Source organism: Castor canadensis, chromosome 6, assembly GCF_047511655.1.
Source record: "Castor canadensis chromosome 6, mCasCan1.hap1v2, whole genome shotgun sequence".
NCBI classification, from domain to species: Eukaryota; Metazoa; Chordata; class Mammalia; order Rodentia; family Castoridae; genus Castor; species Castor canadensis.
The window spans coordinates 126,114,034-126,132,373 of record NC_133391.1 but is presented as its reverse complement, the minus strand read 5'-3'; the positions used below and the strand labels follow the sequence as shown (position 1 = coordinate 126,132,373).

The 18,340-nt window shown below is 38.1% G+C and overlaps 1 long non-coding RNA gene across 3 annotated transcripts in view; it reads left to right on the top strand.

Moving 5' to 3' along the window:
• LOC141423924 (uncharacterized) overlaps positions 1 to 18,340 on the top strand; it is a 111,600-nt gene that overhangs the window by 35,680 nt on the left and 57,580 nt on the right. The window contains exon 2 of one of the 3 annotated variants that reach the window (XR_012448689.1): positions 18,051 to 18,158. The exons of 1 other annotated variant lie outside the window; for it this stretch is intronic. This is a non-coding gene — a long non-coding RNA (uncharacterized lncRNA). Of the gene's footprint in view, positions 1 to 18,012; positions 18,159 to 18,340 lie in introns of all 3 variants that reach the window. One more of the 3 variants, XR_012448688.1, reaches the window with a different exon arrangement.

The following is an 18,340-nucleotide window of genomic DNA, read 5'->3' as shown; positions in this document are numbered from 1 at the left end:
GGGCAGGGGGAGGGAGTCTGAGATCTTGATATCCTTTGTGTTTAGTGATGCTTGGCATAGAGTAATCACTAAGCAAATATTGGCTTAATTGGATTAACCTAACAGAGATTCACTTAAAAGATCAGACCTGTTCTTCCATACCTGGTTCACAAAGGCATCTGAAGTTAAGACAACACATAAACTTTCTAACTTTCAGTTATCCTCAGTGCTAGTTGCTTGGAAATGAAAACTCCAAAACAAGGCAAAACAAAAGCCCTAATTTCCCCCCAGAAAAATTAAAAGCCCCATAGTACAGTCAAGAATCAAAATCTGGTGCTCTTCCCATTCCTTTTATTTCCTCTTGCCTTGCTGAAGACGCAATTGAAGCTGTAAGAGATGCTGATATAACTTTTAATTTAGATTTAGAGACTGATTGTACTGGGTCTGGTTCTTATTTGTTATTTACAAAAAAATCCCTCTAGTCACAAGAAAATACTGAGCTCTCTTAGTCATCTGGACTACACTTTCTTTCTCTTCATGCTGTGAACACAGTTGGTGTGGATGGGACCATTTGAATGACTGACATGTGAGACTCTCAGAGTGGAGAGGTGGTGAAGAACTATGATTGACTGTCAGAAAACTGGATTTGGGTGGGAGGGCATCTTGTTTCTGGTAACCTTTGGTGGAGGACCAGAGCGGGTACAGCTGTTGACGGGCTCCTTTGGTCCTCTAGGGAAGATCTTGGTTCATGTTCAGATCAAGTTCTGGAAGTTTCTTTGCTGTGTGACCTCTGGACACTGTCTCAAGCAGTTATTTTCTCCTTATTCTACCCCTGTATTCTCTTTCAGCATGCCACACTTTTTTGTTTTTAAAATTTTAAATAAAATCTTTCCAGGCTAGAGAGCTTACTAACTACTACCACCACTGCTACCAAAAAAATGAAATAGAATCAAATAAATCTCACTTTCTTGATGGTTTTCTCAGTGCTTTTAGAGATGTTTTCATTATTTTCAACAGGCTAAATTGAAAGAAAAATGAGAGTCAAAATAATTATTAATTCTTAATAGACTGGGTGAAATTGTTTGAAATGAAAAAGGCATGGAAGAGGCAGAGAGTCCACTCAAACACCAGCACAGGGTTTATTGTTCAGGCAGGAGCCCTGTGGAGGGGGCCCCAGCAAGAGAGCTAGAGCCCACTGCTACTCACAGGCTTGGGCTAGATATAGGAGGTAGTGGAAAAGTACCAGGAAGGTCACTAAGGAAAACTATTGCTGGGCAACCAAGAAAGATAAGTTCTAGTTAGGTTACTGTCTGCTCAATTGTCCTTGGCACTCATCTGGAGATAAAGATTAACAACTGTCTCTTTGTCAGTCTTTGGGGCTGGGTGGAGTTTCTAGAAAGCTACCTGCAAAGGGGGAGGGAGTCTGGTCCTAACCTGGCTGTCCTCACTGTAAACCCCAACAGAAATTATTGTTTTGCTTTTCTCATTCACCTTTACTTTTGATTGTAAAGTCTACTTTGAATTCTGGAGCCCAGAAAGCCAAAGGTTTCATTTGGAAAAAACAAACCCAGGGTTAAACATGGATAGATATTTGTCCCTTCCTGTATGTGACTTCAGCTACTTTTCTCTCAGTAAAATTAATATAATGATACCTGGACTTAAATGCTGATTAAACACTCAGATTGATGTACAAGTCTTAGAAGGGTGCCTTTAACATAACAAGAGTTCAATAAATGTATTCTTTGTTATTATTTAGTAATGAGTTAATCTAGCCAGCAAGACACAGTGAAAATAGTAACATTAAACTATTATCAGACTTCAGGCTTGTTGACTATTGACTTGTCGTGTACATATTGCCCCATAGTCTACCACAAGAAATTTTAAGTTCGCATAGACGGTACCACACTGTGACATGAAGTTTTTCCCAAAGAATAGGAGTAAACTTCAAGTCTCAGGAAGACAGGAGCGAAAGATGCTGATTTAGAGCTCAGGCAATGTTTCCATGCTGTGCTTCACAGACCCTGGAGTCTCACGAGTTATTAACAAGCATAGCAAAAGGATGAGTTCTGCGGTCAAACACATTTTGAAATAGTTCCCATCCCTTTGCAGTAAATGGATGGATTTTGCCTTTGGGATGTTCAAGTCAGACACCATTTTTGGGGAGTGCTGGAGATCGAACCCAAGGCTTCATGCATGCTAAGTGCATGCTCTGCCACTGATCTGCAACCACAGTCTTCAGTATCACTTTTTTCCATGACAAACAATGTTTTAAAGCAATAATTTCCCCCTTTATTAGCATATATTAATTGTAGAAAACAAAAGGCTTCATTATGACATTTTCATATGTGCATATAATTACTTTGACAATATTCACCTCCTCATTATCCTCTCTTGTCTTTCCCAGACCCCTAACTCCCACCAAACTGGTCCTCTTCCTGTCTCTGAATAACTTTCTTTCTACTTTCATATCCTTTTTTTTTTTTTAAATCTAGTTTCCATTCATGAGAGCAAATGTGATATTTGTCTTTCTGAGTCTGGCATGAAATCATGTTGCTTGCAAGAAAATAGATGCAGCTAGAGATCAAGATGTTAAGTAAGATATGATAAGCTCAGAATCACTTTTGATTCCCTTTTTCTCCTACCCCACAGTGCCCATTCCACCAGCAAGTCTTCCCGTCAACTTCCAGGATGCCCTTTTGCTTTTCTGTCTTCTCAACCATCCCTTCCTTGGAGCATTTCTGAAGCTACTGTTAACCTACCTGCAGGCATAGATGCCCTGAACTCTCCAGAGCATATGCAGACTGAACTTGGGGCAACTAAATCCCATTACCTCACTTGCCACTTAAATTGATCCTAGCTTTCTACTGCACTTAAAATAAATCCAAATGTTCTCCTTGTGCTGATGGTGTCTGCCCTCACCTCATGTTTCTGTCCATTCACTCCATCTGGGCCACACAGGTCTGTTTCTGTCCTTGGATATGAATCTCCCCTCCTGGAGAGCTCTTCTTTCAGAGTTCCGTCTCGGAGCCACCTCCTCAGACCACCAATCCAAGTATACACTATATCACATCTCCCTGTTTTATGTTATTTTTCTTTTGGAAAGTGTGTCTTTATGAATTACCTTGTTTACTTTTTTGCTGCTTGTTCCTAGCCTGACTAGAGTGTAAGTCTTTTGAAAGCAGGGATGTTGACACTGAACTTTTTATTGTATGCATAGATGAAACACTGGCTAAGGAACAGTAGATGTTAGCCTTGCACAGCCTTAAAAGCATTAATATATGCAAAGAATTTCCAAGTAGATACAGCTATGGAAATATGTTTTCCCACTTGCTTGACCAGAGAGTACTTTGCGTGTATGTGTGTGTGTGTGTGTGTGTGTGTGTGTGTGCCTGTGTGTGAGAAATAGCCATTCGTAGGACACTTGTGTTTTACTGAATACAATTTTTGAGAAGCATATTGTGTACTGAATATTGTGTACTGAAGAAAGAAATAGTAAGGCCATCTTTATATGTTAGGGTTCATGGTGTGAGGGATCCAAAATGTACACTGCCTTTTGAAATATATGCTGTATCACTCATGAACTAAGCTATCAAAGCCTCTTGTTATGATAAAAATGTGCTGTTTTGGAGAATAACCACATAAATCCTTTATTGGCCAGTATGGACTGGTTGTGTCTAGCTGACTACCTTGCAGAAGACTGACTTTAACAGATGAGGGGGTGTGGGCAGGTAAGCTGTGATGACTGAGATGACAGAGCAACTAACCAGGGTGTAGGCAGGACAGGCCTTGGGGGAAGGGCTGTGAGAACTGAAGAATATTGGATGAGGGGGTCCCTGAAGGAGAGACCCCCACCAGATCCTCCTCTAGCAGGTGGGAGTGGAGAGGGGATGGCAGCAAACTCCCACTCCATGTGTTTATTTGGGCTGCCACTATTGCATCCGTCCCCTTCCTATTAAGACCTGAGAACACAGGGCTTGATTTTTCCTCTAGGAGTTTGCTTAGTTTTGGAAATCTTCCACCTGGATGACCATTTTGTAGTTAAGCAGCTTCCTGTTTGGGGCTTAAAGATACATTGAATAGTTGTTGAGCTTTTCTCTTAAACTCTAGTTTGTAAGTGATGGGGGTAAAAAAAGACAAAATAACAAACTGTGATCACTGGTTCTTTTAGCCATACAGTGAAGCATCATTTTGCTCTTTGGTGTGGAACAAGACTTCTAGATGAAACTTGAAAAATTAAAACTTGTTTTCATTCTCTTGGTTGCAATTTTAAAATTTCAAATAAGAAAGACTATCTTGGTTGCTATAACTGTAAAATTGGATTTGAAGTGTTATAAAAATATTATTAGATGTTTAATTAAATGCTTTTCTTTGGACATGCAGCAGCTAGCAAACACCATGCATTAAACATAAAGGCTTTTTTCATTTTATATTTATCTTTGATTACACACACACATACACACACATTTATTTTAAACCTTAAAGCAATTCTAAAGAGTGAAAGTCAGATGGAGATTTATTTTTAGAATTCTTAGAAAATGTCCACATTAAAAATGTTTTATTAGGTGGTGATTTTAATTTTTAATCAAAGTTAAAACCCTTTTGCTATTAGAAACCAGTGCAGTAGTGTTTCAGATTTCTTTCATTTTTACTAGACTGTTTCTTTTTTTATTTTAATATTATTTTATCATTTTTACATTTATTTACATGTGTATATATTATTATCTCCCCTACCTTCTTCCAGGCAAACCTGTCCTGCCCTCTTGTTTGCTGATTTTGTTGGAGAGAAAACCTAACAGTTAATAAGGAAAACATAGGGTTTTTGCTAGTTTGAGATAAAGATAGCTATACAGAGAGATTCCTAGTGTTGTTACCATGCATATGTGTATTACAACAAATATTGGTTAATTTCTACCAGACCTCTTCACTACTTCCTAGCCTCCTTTCAATAGTGGCTTATGCCAGTTTAAGATTATTATATTTGCTTCTATACAGTGAGCACATCAACACATTTAAGTTTTAGGTTTCCTTCCTTTTTCCTGTGCGTGGTCTCCTCTTAGTGTATGATGCATGTCCAATAATGTTACTGCATTTGTTTTAGGTCTATCATCCACATATGAGGGAGAACACGTGATTTTTGGCTTTCTGAGCCTGGTTAACTTTGCTTAAGTTGATGTGCTCCAGTTCCATCCATTACTTGCAAATGACAAAATTGCATTCTTCTTTGTGGCTGAGTAAAATTCCATTGTGTATAAATACCACATTTTCTTTCTTTTTAAAAAATTCTTATTGTTTTATTATTCATATGTGCATACAATGCTTGGGTCATTTCTCCCCCCTTCCCCCACCCCCTCCCTTACCACCCACTCTGCCCCCTCCTTCTACCACCCACCCCCTCTATACCCGGCAGAAACTATTTTCTCCTTATCTCTAATTTTGTTGAAGAGAGAGCATAAGCAATAATAGGAAGGAACAAGGGTTTTTGCTAGTTGAGATAAGGATAGCTATACAAGTTGACTCATATTAATTTCCTGTGCGTGTGTGTTACTTTCTAGGTTAAGTCTTTTTTTTTTTTTATTCATATGTGCATACAAGGCTTGGGTCATTTCTCCCCCCTGCCCCCACCCCCTCCCTTACCACCCACTCCACCCCTTCCCTCTCTCCCCCACCCCCTCAATACCCAGCAGATACTATTTTGCCCTTATTTCTAATTTTGTTGAAGAGAGAGTATAAGCAATAATAGGAAGGAACAAGGGTTTTTGCTAGTTGAGATAAGGATAGCTATACAGGGAGTTGACTCACATTAATTTCCTGTGCATGTGTGTTACCTTCTAGGTTAATTCTTTTTTTTTCTTTTATTATTTATATGTGCATACAAGGCTTGGGTCATTTCTCCCCCCTGCCCCCACCCCCTCCCTTACCACCCACTCAGCCCCCTCCCTCTCCCCCCACGCCCTCAATACCCAGCAGAAACTATTTTGTCCTTATTTCTAATTTTGTTGTAGAGAGAGTATAAGCAATAATAGGAAGGAACAAGGGTTTTTGCTAGTTGGGATAAGGATAGCTATACAAGGCATTGACTCACATTGATTTCCTGTGCATGTGTGTTACCGTCTAGGTTAATTCTTTTTGATCTCACCTTTTCTCTAGTTCCTGGTCCTATTTTCCTATTGGCCTCAGTTGCTTTTAAGGTATCTGCTTTAGTTTCTCTGCGTTGAGGGCAACAAATGCTAGCTAATTTTTTAGGTGTCTTACCTATGCTCACCCCTCCCTTGTGTGCTCTCGCTTTTATCATGTGCTCAAAGTTCAATCCCCTTGTTGTGTTTGCCCTTGATCTAATGTCTGCTTATGAGGGAGAACATATGATTTTTGGTCTTTTGGGCCAGGCTAACCTCACTCAGAATGATGTTCTCCAATTCCATCCATTTACCAGCGAATGATAACATTTCGTTCTTCTTCATGGCTGCATAAAATTCCATTGTGTATAGATACCACATTTTCTTGATCCTGTCGTCAGTGGTGGGGCATCTTGGCTGTTTCCATAACTTGGCTATTGTGAATAGTGCTGAAATAAACATGGGTGTGCAGGTGCCTTTGTAACAAACTGAGTTGCATTCCTTTGTGTATATCCCTAGGAGTGGTATTGCTAGATCATATGGCAGATCTATGTTTAGTTTTTTAAGAAGCTTCCATATTGTTTTTCAAAGTGGTTGTACTAGCTTACATTCCCACCAGCAGTGTATGAGGGCTTTTCTCGTGGCTATTGAGATGATCAAGAGGTTTTTGTCTTTGCTTTTGTAAATGTGCTGTATTTCGTTTATTGATTTGTGTATGTTGAACTATCCCTTCATCCCTAGGATGAGGCCAACTTGGTCATGGTGAATGATCTTTCTGATGTGTTGTTGCATTCAGTTTGTCATTATTTTATTGAATATTTTTGCATCAATGCTTATTAAGGAGATTGGCCTGTAGTTCTCTGCTTTGGATGTGTCCTTTTCTGGTTTTGGGATGATTGTAATACTGGCTTCATAGAATGAGTTAGGCAGTGTTCCCTCCCTTTCTATTTTGTGGAAAAATTTAAGGAGTGTTGGTATTAGTTCTTCTTTAAAGATCTGGTAGAATTCAGTGAAGAATCCATCAGGTCCTGGACTTTTCTTTTTTGGGAGACTCTTTATTGTTACTTCAGTTTCATTATGTGTTATAGATCTGTTTAGGTGTTTAATATCCTCTTGGTTTAGTTTTGGATGGACATATATATCTAGAAATGTGTCCATTTCTTCAAGATTTTCCAGTTAATTGGAATATAGGTTCTCAAAGAAGTCTCTGATGATTCTCTGGATTTCCTTTGTGTTTGTTGTTATCTCCCCTTTTTTGTTTCTGATTTTGCTGATTTGGGTCTTTTTCCTCTTTATTGCCAGGGGCTTGTCAATCTTGTTTATTTTTTCAAAGAACCAACTTTTTGTTTCATTGACTCTGTGTGGATTTTTTGGTCTCTATTTTGTTGATTTTTGCCCTTATTTTTATTATTTCTGTCCTTTTGCTTGTTTTGGGTTTAGCTTGTTCTTGTTTTTCTAGGAGTTTGATATGTAGCATTAGGTTGTTTATTTGAGATCTTTCTGTCCTTTTAATATGTGCACGCATGGTTATAAACTTTCCTCTTAGGACTGCCTTTGCTGTGTCCATAGGTTTTGGTAGGTGGTGTTTTCATTTTCATTAACTTCCAGGAACCTTTTGATTTCCTCTCTTATTTCTTCTATGATCCACTGATCATTGAGCAATGTATTATTCAGCCTCCAATTGTTTGTGTAATTTTTGCTGTAGCTTTTGTTGTTGAGTTCTAGTTTTATTGCACTATTATCAGATAGAATGCAGGGGGTTATTTCTATTTTCTTATATTTGCTGAGGCTTGCTTTGTTTCCTAAGATATGATGTATTTTGGAGAAAGTTCCATGGACTGCTAAGATGAATGTATATTGTGCTGTTGCCAGATGAAATATTCTGTAGACGTCAGTTAAGTCCATTTGATCTATGGTGCCATATAGATCTAGGATTTCTTTGTTGATTTTTTTGTCTGGATGACCTATTTATTGGTGATAAAGGGGTATTAATATCTCCAACATCCACTGTGTTGGAGTCTATATGTGTTTTTTAAATCCTTTAGTATATGTTTGATGAAATTGGGTGCACTGACCTTGGGTGCATAGAGGCCGATGATTTTTATTTTCTTTTGATGTATGCCCCTTTTATTAGTATGAAGTGTCCTTCTTTGTCATGTTTAACCAATGTAAATTTGAAGTCTACTTTGTCTGATAAAGAACTGCTACTTCTGTCTGTTTTGGGGGCCATTAGGTTGGTAAATTTTCTTCCAGACTTTCACCCCAAGCTAGTGTTTATTGCTGTCAATAAGGTGAGTCTCTTATAAACAACAGATTGTTGGATCTTCCTTTTAAAACCAGTTTGCCAAACAGTGTCTTTTGGTGGGGGAGTTGATTCCATTGACATATTGTTAGGTATGTGGTGAATCCTACTATTTCATTTTTGCTGTTTAAGGATTTGATTGTGTGCAGCCAAGTCACTGCTACTGTCTGATTACTTGTCTTCTGCACTTAAATACTTCCTGTCCGCTTGTGGTTTTGTTTTTTTTTTTTCATCTTTTATGTGCAACATTCCTGGTAGAATCTTCTGTAGTGGTGGCTTGGTGGTCATATATTGTTTAGTTTCTGTTTAAGAATAAAAGAAGACTTTTATTCTTCTGTCAATTTTGAATGATAGTTTTGCTGGGTAGAGTACCATAGGGTTGAAATTATTTTCATTCAGTGCCTGATATACCACATTCCATGCCCTTCTCACTTTTAAGTTTTCTGTTGAGATATCTACTGTTATTTTGATGGGTGTACCTTTATGCATTATTTGTTTTATCTCTCTCATAACCTTCATTATTCTTTCTCTGTTGTCTGTGCTTGTTGTTTTAATGATAATATTAAATATGCTGTGGAAAGGTTCTATTTTGGTCAAGCCTGTTTGGTGTCCTGGAGTCTTCCTGTACTTGAATAGGCAAAATTTTCTTAAGATTTAAGAAATTTTCTGAATTCAATATTTTATTGAATATATTATGCATCCCTTTGGCTTGCACTTCTTCTTCTTCAATGCCCATAATTCTCAGGTTTGGTGTTTTGATGGAGTCACTGAGTTCTTGGATATTCCTTTTACAGCTCTTGAGCTATTTGACCAATAGTTCTTCTGTTTTTCTCTTTAATTTCTATTTTATCTTTGAGCTCTGAGAGTCTGTCTTCCATTTGTTCTAGTCTGCTGGAGTGGCTTTCCACTGTGTTTTTTGTTTGACTAACGGAACTTTTTATTTTCAAGATTTCTGTTTGATTCTTTTTTCTGAGATTTTCTATATCTTTTTTCAACTCCTCTTTCATATTTTGTGTTGTCTTCTTTAACTCACATGTCTCTTTTTTTTATTAGTGTCTTTTGTTTCACTTTGGGGTTTCTTGAAGTCCTCTCTGAGTTCATTTATTTGTTTCTGTGTCTTCTCATGTTGTTTATTTTTGGTGCCTTGAAATTTCTTGAGTGTGTCTTGTACTTTCTGGTTAACTGAGTCTAATATCTTCTCCATGAGTTTCTCTGTGATTTCTTCCATGATTTCCTCTTTGAGAGATTTTTATGGGTGTCACTGGGCTCATTAGTGATATTTATCATTGTTTTGTTGGGGTCAGGAACGGGGTATCCATTTTTTGTGCTTCTTACCAAATCCTCTATTGAATTATTTTTTTGAGGAGTGTAGTTTCCATCCCTTGTTCTTCTCCCCATAGTTCCACTTGGTGCTGTGCAACTATGTTCTTGATAGCTTAGTTGGTGGTTTTAATTGCCTGTTTTCTTTCCCTTGATTTAATTTTTGTGTTGTGACTGACTTGGTTGTTAGCTAGGTTGATGTGCTCTTTCTGTTCTGTAGCCTGGAGGTGTAAATTAACAATAATAAATTCACAGGTTCAATGCCAGAACAGTTGCTTACCCCTTGGTGATAATATCTATAAACAATGGGAGTTGGCAGTTTGGGAATGGTAATGGCTATTAGGCTAGAGGTAGAAACTTGGGTAATTCATAAAGGTGGCACTAAAAGGAAGGGTAGAAAGGGATGGATGGGTGAGAGAAGAGCTATGGGGGCTTCTGGGTTTTGTGGCCTTTCTGTGTGTTTGGGTGTATTTCTGCTGTTGTAGTGGAGGGTGCTTGTGTCAGGGATTGCACGGGGATGGGTTGCGTACAGTTGATACAGTAAGTTAGTCAGCAGGTGGTGAGTGTGTAAGAGGAAGAGGTGGTATGGTGACAGGCTGGGAAAGGATAGTTGGGGAGGTGAAGACAGGAGGAGAGGGTGGATGAGAAGAGGCAGAAAGAGTAGTTAGGAGGGAGAACAATGGATTGTAATACAAGAAAGGGGATGAAAATGAAGGGGGTAAGAACAGGGATATGAAAATAGTGATGGTAAAGTTAATAAAAAATACAAAACAAAACACCAGGTACAGCAACAACAGAAAGTTCAGTCTGGTTGGTAAAAGTTCTGGAGTTATTCCTTCGGCAACCAATCCTGGTATTTGTGCTTGGTATTTTGGGCTTTGTGGGGAAGGGTGCTATCCCTCTTATTGGACAGCTTGGAGTGGAGATGACTGGTGGGTTTTTTTCTTTTTTTTCCTCCACTTTCCTTGGTCTTATGAGCCATCCATCACAAGCCAGAGCTCTGATGTGGTCTTACCAGGTGATTGGCTTGTGAATAGTATTTGGTTCCTTCTGTCCACAAGGCAGGTTGCAATTAGGGCTTGAGGTAACTCACTGCCAGTTCATGCAAAGTGCTCCAAGCTGTTATTTTCACCAGGCAGCAGCTGCATTTCCCTATAGCTGCAACTCTGATTGGTAGGGATCTCTCTCAGCAAGGTGAGGCAATTCAGTTTTGAGTACTGCCCTCAGTCCCAGGAAGCCATCTCAGGGATCCACTTTGGGAGGTTAGTTTGTTGCCTCACCCCTGCTTTCAGCCTTTGTTAATTTTCCTGCCTTCATTGACTGAGAATTTTGCTCCTTACCCGACCCCCATTCTCTGAGGTAGGTTCAGTGTTCCACCCTATCCCCCCCTGTCAGTGTTTGATTACAACTTGCTATTTATGTTTTTCACATGTGTTAGGGGGATTTAATCTGCCCAGGGGATGCACTGGATTATGTTCCTGTGGGGTGAGTAGGGAAGTTGCATATGGGGCATGTTGTTCATCTATTCATTCTGCAGGTTTACACAAGCAGCTTTGGAACTGGCTGACAGGGAAAAATGGCATGGCACTTTTCTCAGCACAGTGGGCTCTAGGGAGGCTTTCTATGGGTTAGGGGTCCAGGATGTTGCAGACTTCAATTCTGATTGATGCTCTGTCTTCTGCTTATTGAGAGGAGAAAAAGAGAGAGAGAGAGAGAGAGAGAGAGAGAGAGAGAGAGAGAGAGAGAGAGAGAGAGAGACAGTCAGGGGTCTTTATTCCCCAGGGGAGACACACCTTGCTGACTGTGCTGCACTGGGATTTTTCTGGTTGTTAGGTGCAATTAAAAGCTGTTTTAAGGATCAATGCTTTAATTTTATGTGCACCTAATATGGTGGTTATTATCTTGGCTAGTAACAATCAGAATAACCCAAGCATAGCTTCCACATCTCAAGGTGGTTTCTGGAGCCACAGAGTTCAGAAATTCTGATTCCCTACCTAACCACCATCTTGGAACTCCTCTCTGTTCCTTTTTTTTAATTATAAAACTTTTATTAGGTTATATCCACTATATGGGGGGGTTCAGAGTGACAATTCCTATTAATCTTATATTGTAAATTATTTACATTTCCCCCATTGTCTCTGCCTCTCAACCCCCTCCCCACCCCACTTTAAGCAATTGCAAGAGGTTTCTAAATTCTGTTTCATATATGAAGTCCATCAACCATATACTGTCACCTTAATCTCCTTCCTTCATCCTTTCTATACATCCCCCCCATATGCTGTGCCTATTTTACACTCCTTGTTTTCATTATTAATATTTGAGTTGACATTCAAAAGGCTGTCTCAACGTATGCCTACTGTGGGTGTACTTTAGTTTGCTCTGTTCAATACCTTCAAATACTCTCCCTTAGCCTTTTACCTCACACCCCCCCATTTTTCGACAGCTTTCAATACACATCCTCATATCCTCTACCTTCACTTCTTACAGTATGCAATATTACTGATGTGCTACCATTCTCTTTTCCTTTCTCTCTTTCCCCAAATTCCATGGAGTAGTTCCACCATTGCAGACATGTTCTACAACTGAGGTTGTATATGATCATGCTTACTTTTGTGTATATGTTTATCATGAAAGGGTGTTGGATTCTGTCAAAGGCTTTTTCTTTGTCTATTGAGAGGATCATGTGCCTTTTGTCCTTGCTTCTGTTTGTGTACTGTATTATGTTTATGGATTTATGAATGTTGAACCATCCTTGTATCCCTGAAATGAAACTAATTTGGTCATGGTGTATGACCTTTTTGACATGTTGTTGAATTCTGTTTGCCAGTATTTTTTTTGAGAATCTTTGCATCCATATTCTTTAAAGATATTGTTGTATAATTTTCTTTTCTGGTTATGTATTTATTGGGTTTCAGAATGAGTGTATAGCTGGCTTCATAGAATGAGTTTGGTAGTGTTCTTTCCCTTTCTATTCCTTGGAAATGTTGATGAGTATCGGTGTTAGTTCTTCTTTAAAGGTTTGGTCAAATTTAGCCATGAATCCATCAGGTCCTGGGCTTTCTTCATAGGAAGACTATTACCTGTTCAATTTCATTGCAAATAATAGGACTATTTAGGTGTTATATTTTCTTGATTCAGTTTTGTTTGGTTACATGCATGATAAGTTTTCAATGTACTCTCTAATGAATCTCTGGGTTTTGTTGGTATTTGTGGTTATGTCCCATTTTCATCCCTGATTTTACTAATTTGGGTCTTCTCCTTACTCTGTTTTGTCATGTCGGCTAAGAGTTTGTTGATCTTGTTAGTCTTTTCAAAGAACCAACTTTTTGTTTCATTGATTCTTTGTATAAGTTTGTTTGGTTTCGATTTCATTGATCTTGGAACTGATCTTTATTATTTCTCTGTCTGCTTGTTTTGGGTTTGTTTTGCTCTTGTTTTCCTAAGATCATAAGGTTGTTTGTTTGAGAGGCCTCTAAACTTTTCCTATAGCATGGCCTTTGCTGTGTCCCACAGATTCTGGTAGGTTGTATTTTCATTTTCATTGGATTCTAGGAACTTTTTGATTTCTTCCTTTATTACTTCAGTCACCCATTTTTTAAAAAGCAGTTTGTTGTTCAGTCTCCATGTGTTTGGATATTTTCTGGGGTTTCTTTTGTTGTTGAGGTCTAGTTTTATTCTGTTGTGATCTGAAGGGGGTTATTTTGATTTTCTTGAATTTGTTGAGACTTGCTTTGTGTCCTAAAATATGACCTGTTTTGGAGAAATTCATGAGGTACAGAAAAGAATGTGAATTTCCTAGTTGTTGGGTGAAATATTCTATAAATATCAACCATGTCTATTTGGTCTGATGTGTGGAGTAGCTCTGAAGTTTCATTGTTGGTCTTTTGTTGGGATGACTTATCTATTGGTGACAGTGGGATATTTAGGTCTCCCACTATCACTGTGCTAGCATCTATCTGTGCTTTTAGGGCCATCAGAATTTTTTTTAATGTAGATGGGTACCCCTTTTTGGTGCATATATATTAAGGATTGATATTTTCTCTTGATGAGTTGTTCCTTTCATTAATATGACCTGACCTTCACTGTCTTTTCTGATTGATTTTAGTCTGAAGTCTACTTTGTCAGATATGAGTATAGCTACTCATGCTTGTTTATGGGGTCCATTTTCTTGAAAATTTTTTTCACCACTCTTTGACTCTAAGCCAGTACTTATTTCTTTTATTTAGATGAGTCTCTTGTAAACAACATATGGTTGGGTCTTCCTTTTAATCTAACTTGCTATTCTATGTCTCTTGATTGGGGCATTGAGGCCATTTACATTCATGTTAATGTTGAGAGGTACCTGTTGTTTCCAGTCATTTTTCTTTCCCTGTTGTTTAGTTTCACTTTTTCCTTATTTACTGGTATGCTTGCTAAAAAGGGTTTATTCTTCATTGAGTCTACCTGCTTACTCTAGTTTCTTCTTCTGTATGTAAAATTCTTCTAACTATTTCTGTAGTGCTGGCTTGGTGGTTGCAAATTCCTTAAGTTTTTCCTTATTGTGTAAGATTTTAGTTTCTCCTTCAATTAGGAAGAATAGTTTTGCTCATTAGACTAGTCTAAGTTGACACTTGCTTTCTTTCAGGGCCTGAATTATATCTTTCCATGACTTTCTTGCATTTAGAGTTTGAGTTGAGAAATATGCTGTTATTCCAATGGCTTTCCTTTATATGTGACTTGTCTTTCCTTTTTTCCAGCTTTCAGAATTCTTTCTTTGTTCTGTGTGCTGAGTTTTTTTTATTATGATGTGTGTGGGGGTGTTTCTCTTTTTGTCCTGAGGGTTTGATATTCTGTAAGCTTCCTGCACCTGGGTGACTCTTTCTTGAGGTTAGGGAAGTTCTCTCCTATTATTCTATTGAATAGGTTGTCATTGCAGTTAGTTTGTATCTTCTTTCCTTCTACACTCACAATTCATAGGTTTGGTCTTTGCATGCTTCTCACTGGTTATGGGACCTCGTGGGTGCTTTTTGGGGTACTCTGCTGATCTTCCTTTTTTGGGGTAGTTGCTCACCGCTTGGCTATAAGAATGTCAATAATCTGCCACCTTGCCCTGTCCTCCTAGACCATTTCTTATATAGATTTTGGTTCTTAAACTTTTTGAAAGCAGCAGAAACATTTTTCAAATGAAATACTCCAGAGCTTTAATATATGAGACAGAGATATCCCAACTTCAATACTCATTAGTTGTGTGAGCTTTGGAAAAATTAATCTTTTTGAGTTTGTTTTCTCTTTTATAAAGCAGGGAAAGCAATATTTATTTTATAGACTTGTAAGATTAAATAAAATAATTGATGCAAAGCTCTCAGCTCACTGCTTAACACACAACAGACCCTCAGTAAAGGCTAGTTGTTTTCTACATGGCTCCTCCCTTTGCTGCAATCATGTGAAGCACTTGTGATGTACTGGCAACAACATCTTGGACCCTGACATCAGGCAGGGTAGAGAGGCCCTTTGCACTGTAGACTTTTAGTGTGGCTTGCAGTTTGAAAATATAGGGTTTATAACAATGAAGAAAGTATATAAAATGTTTTATGGATTATTAATAAGTGTGTGGAGCACAGAATTCCAAACTCAAGGTAGAAAACATTGCAGTAGACCAAATTAAACACATTTTTTCACTGTATGAGTTCTCAGATCCTCTCCTTTAGGAATATACAATGTATATTTCTAAGAAAATCTCTGGCAGTTCTGTGCATGTACTAGGAACTCAGTAAATATTGATTCAAGGAATGGTACATACACTTTTCTGGTACAATTTATAGGAGGAGAGGAAATTTCTAGCTGAGGTTATTGTTTTCTTCTTGTGTATACTTCCCTGTGTAAGACTTTCATTAGAACCAAAGATGTGTAGGTAGATAAGGGGGTGAGGAGGGCACTCTGGGAAGGGAAAAGAGCATGAGTTCTACTTTGTTGTGAAGTAATCAGAAAGCAACTGCTTTTCTATGGGGGGATATTAATAATAGTCAGTTAATTAAATTAGAATAAGAAGACAACCTAGCATGCAGGCAGTGCTGGACAAGCTGGATAAAGTTGCAACAAAGTTGTGTTCTAAGATTTTCAACTTTTCCATGGAAGATTTTTGTAATAATTATGGATTTTATGTTCCTTATTCTTACCCTGTGAACTTGCTAAGGCATTTTGGATAGTTACATGAATCTGAATAGAACAATAAGACTTGTTTGTCTGAAATCATTAACCTCTTAGGATAAAACAGAAGCCTAAGTTTGTGAAGAGTTAAATGCATTTAGAAGTGATTTTTATTATGTATGATAAAGTTGTTAATTGTTCCTCAAATAGTATATTACATACCTTCTTCCTACATCTCCTGTACCTTCTTTCAAGTCTCCTGTTCTGGGTATCTCTACTAGGAACCCCACTGCCCTGAGTCTGTCTACATGCTGCCCTTACCGTGGCCACTTGGGTCTCATTACTCTCCAATTTTTTTCTGCTTTCATGGATCACCATATTTGCTTTCCAGATGTTTGGACTTGCCCCACAAAAGCATCAATTCTGGATCCCATCCTACCTCTGTGCTTGACAGAGGTAGTAACTGACTACTAAGTCTATGCTCATGGAGAAGCTTAAAGGAGACCTAAGAGGCATTTCTTCAGTTCCTCCCAAATTCTGTAAGTTTTGCTAGGGGCTTTCGAAAGGCCAAACTCCATCACAGAGGACTCAAAGCCTGTGATTACCACTGACAGTCTCTGTTATAATTTTCTTCTCTAGTTCTCAACTTTTATGACTTTTGTCCACTGAACACATGCAACTAAGGGTGTGTTTTCCCTTTTAACCAGGGCTAAACTGATATGACTACAATTATGAGGGAAGACATTTGATGTTTTATCCTGTGCATCTCCATTTCTCTTTGGATCCAAAGAGAAATTTGATATTTTTTAAAAAAGCCCTAGGACCCTAAGAGGAACAGATCCAAGGTTAGGAAAATCATTTAAGCTAAAGCTAAGACTGTAATGGTGAAGTTTTAGGAAGTGGCTTTATCTCAGAGAGGTTTTGGATGTCAATAAGGATTTTATCCACCCTCAATTCACATTGTATTAGCAGCTGCCAGAGCTATTAACACTCAGTTTCTTTCACTCTAGTGCATGCTTACAAACCCTGTGTGTGAAACTTTCTCTTTGTAGAGGTATGTAGTTTAAGGAAGGAACTACTGAAATGCAACTTTTATTGATAATTTGTAATGTGAACTATGTGGTTATTCTTCTCCAAAGTTAGTCAATAATTGAGGGTAATCTCAACCTAGTCCCAGAGAGGTTCCACAAAATCTAAATATCAGGGATTCAGTGATTAAGAAAAGACAAATGCCAGGTCTTCTTTTCCCACTGTTCTCACCAAAAGATGGTTTTATCAGCTGCTTTCCCCAGAAAATCCTTCATTACACAAGCTGTGTTTATTATTGAGAATTGACCTTTCTATTTATGGCAATTTGAAGAAATAAAGGTCCTCAGCACTACATGGTATATATAGAAAGCCAAGAGAGAGGATTCTGACTACAGGAGGAGGGAACAGCTGGAAAGTCACTGAGAAGGTGAAGTAGAGGAGTAAATGTCTATAGCAAGCAGCTGAGAGTTAATGTTGAAAGAAAGAAATGAAGACATTGCAGATATACACTTTCTGTCAGTTTTTATGGAATCATATCAATGCTAGTACAAATATGTAGCTTTCAGATTTTAACTGCAAGGGAGAGGAAAGAAAAGTTAAGACCTAAAGTGTGTGGGGGTGGGAATCAAACTTTTGTAATGACATATAATGGTTTGCTAGGGAGTGAAAGAAAAAAATGTTGGAAAAGGCAAGAGAATAGATTTCAGGTATTTGGTAACCAGGATGTTAGATATAAAAGAAGTCATTTTCAAATATGAAAAAATCATTCTATGCATTTGGGTTTTCAAAAATAATTTGTAGGAAAAAGTTTTTATGTTTAAATAAGCACCTAATTTTAGAACAGTTTTATATATACAGAAGAGTTGCAAAGATAGTGCAAGGTTTGTATACACCACATCCATTTCCTCTGATATTAACATCTTACATTACCAGAGTGTATTTACCACAGTTAATGAACCACTGTTGATACTTTATAAACTAATGTCCACATTTCATTCAGATTTCCAAAGTTTTTCCCTGATGCCCTTTTTCTGTTCTAGGTTCCTATCCAGGACACCACTGTGTACTTAGTTGTCATGCTTCGTTTCAACTCCTCTTGGTTGCGATAGTTGCTCAGACTTTCCTTGTTTTTGACCTTGACAGTTTTGAGAAGTTCTGAGTATTGGTGGAATATTTTGCAGAATGTCTCTCATCTGGATTTGTCTGATGTTTTGCTCATGATGACACTGGGCTATTCTTGGAGGAAGACTGCAAAGAGAAAGAGCCATTAATATCACATCATGTCAAGGGTATGTACCATCAACATGATTTCTTGCTGTTGGTGTGACCCTCCATCACCTGAGTGAGTCACTGTTTGTTGGGTTACTCCATAGTAAAGTTGCCCTTTCCCCTTTAATACTCTTTGGAGGGAAGTCACCATATGCAGCATAGAGTTAAAGACTGATGAGTTCTGTACCACCTCTTTAAGGGT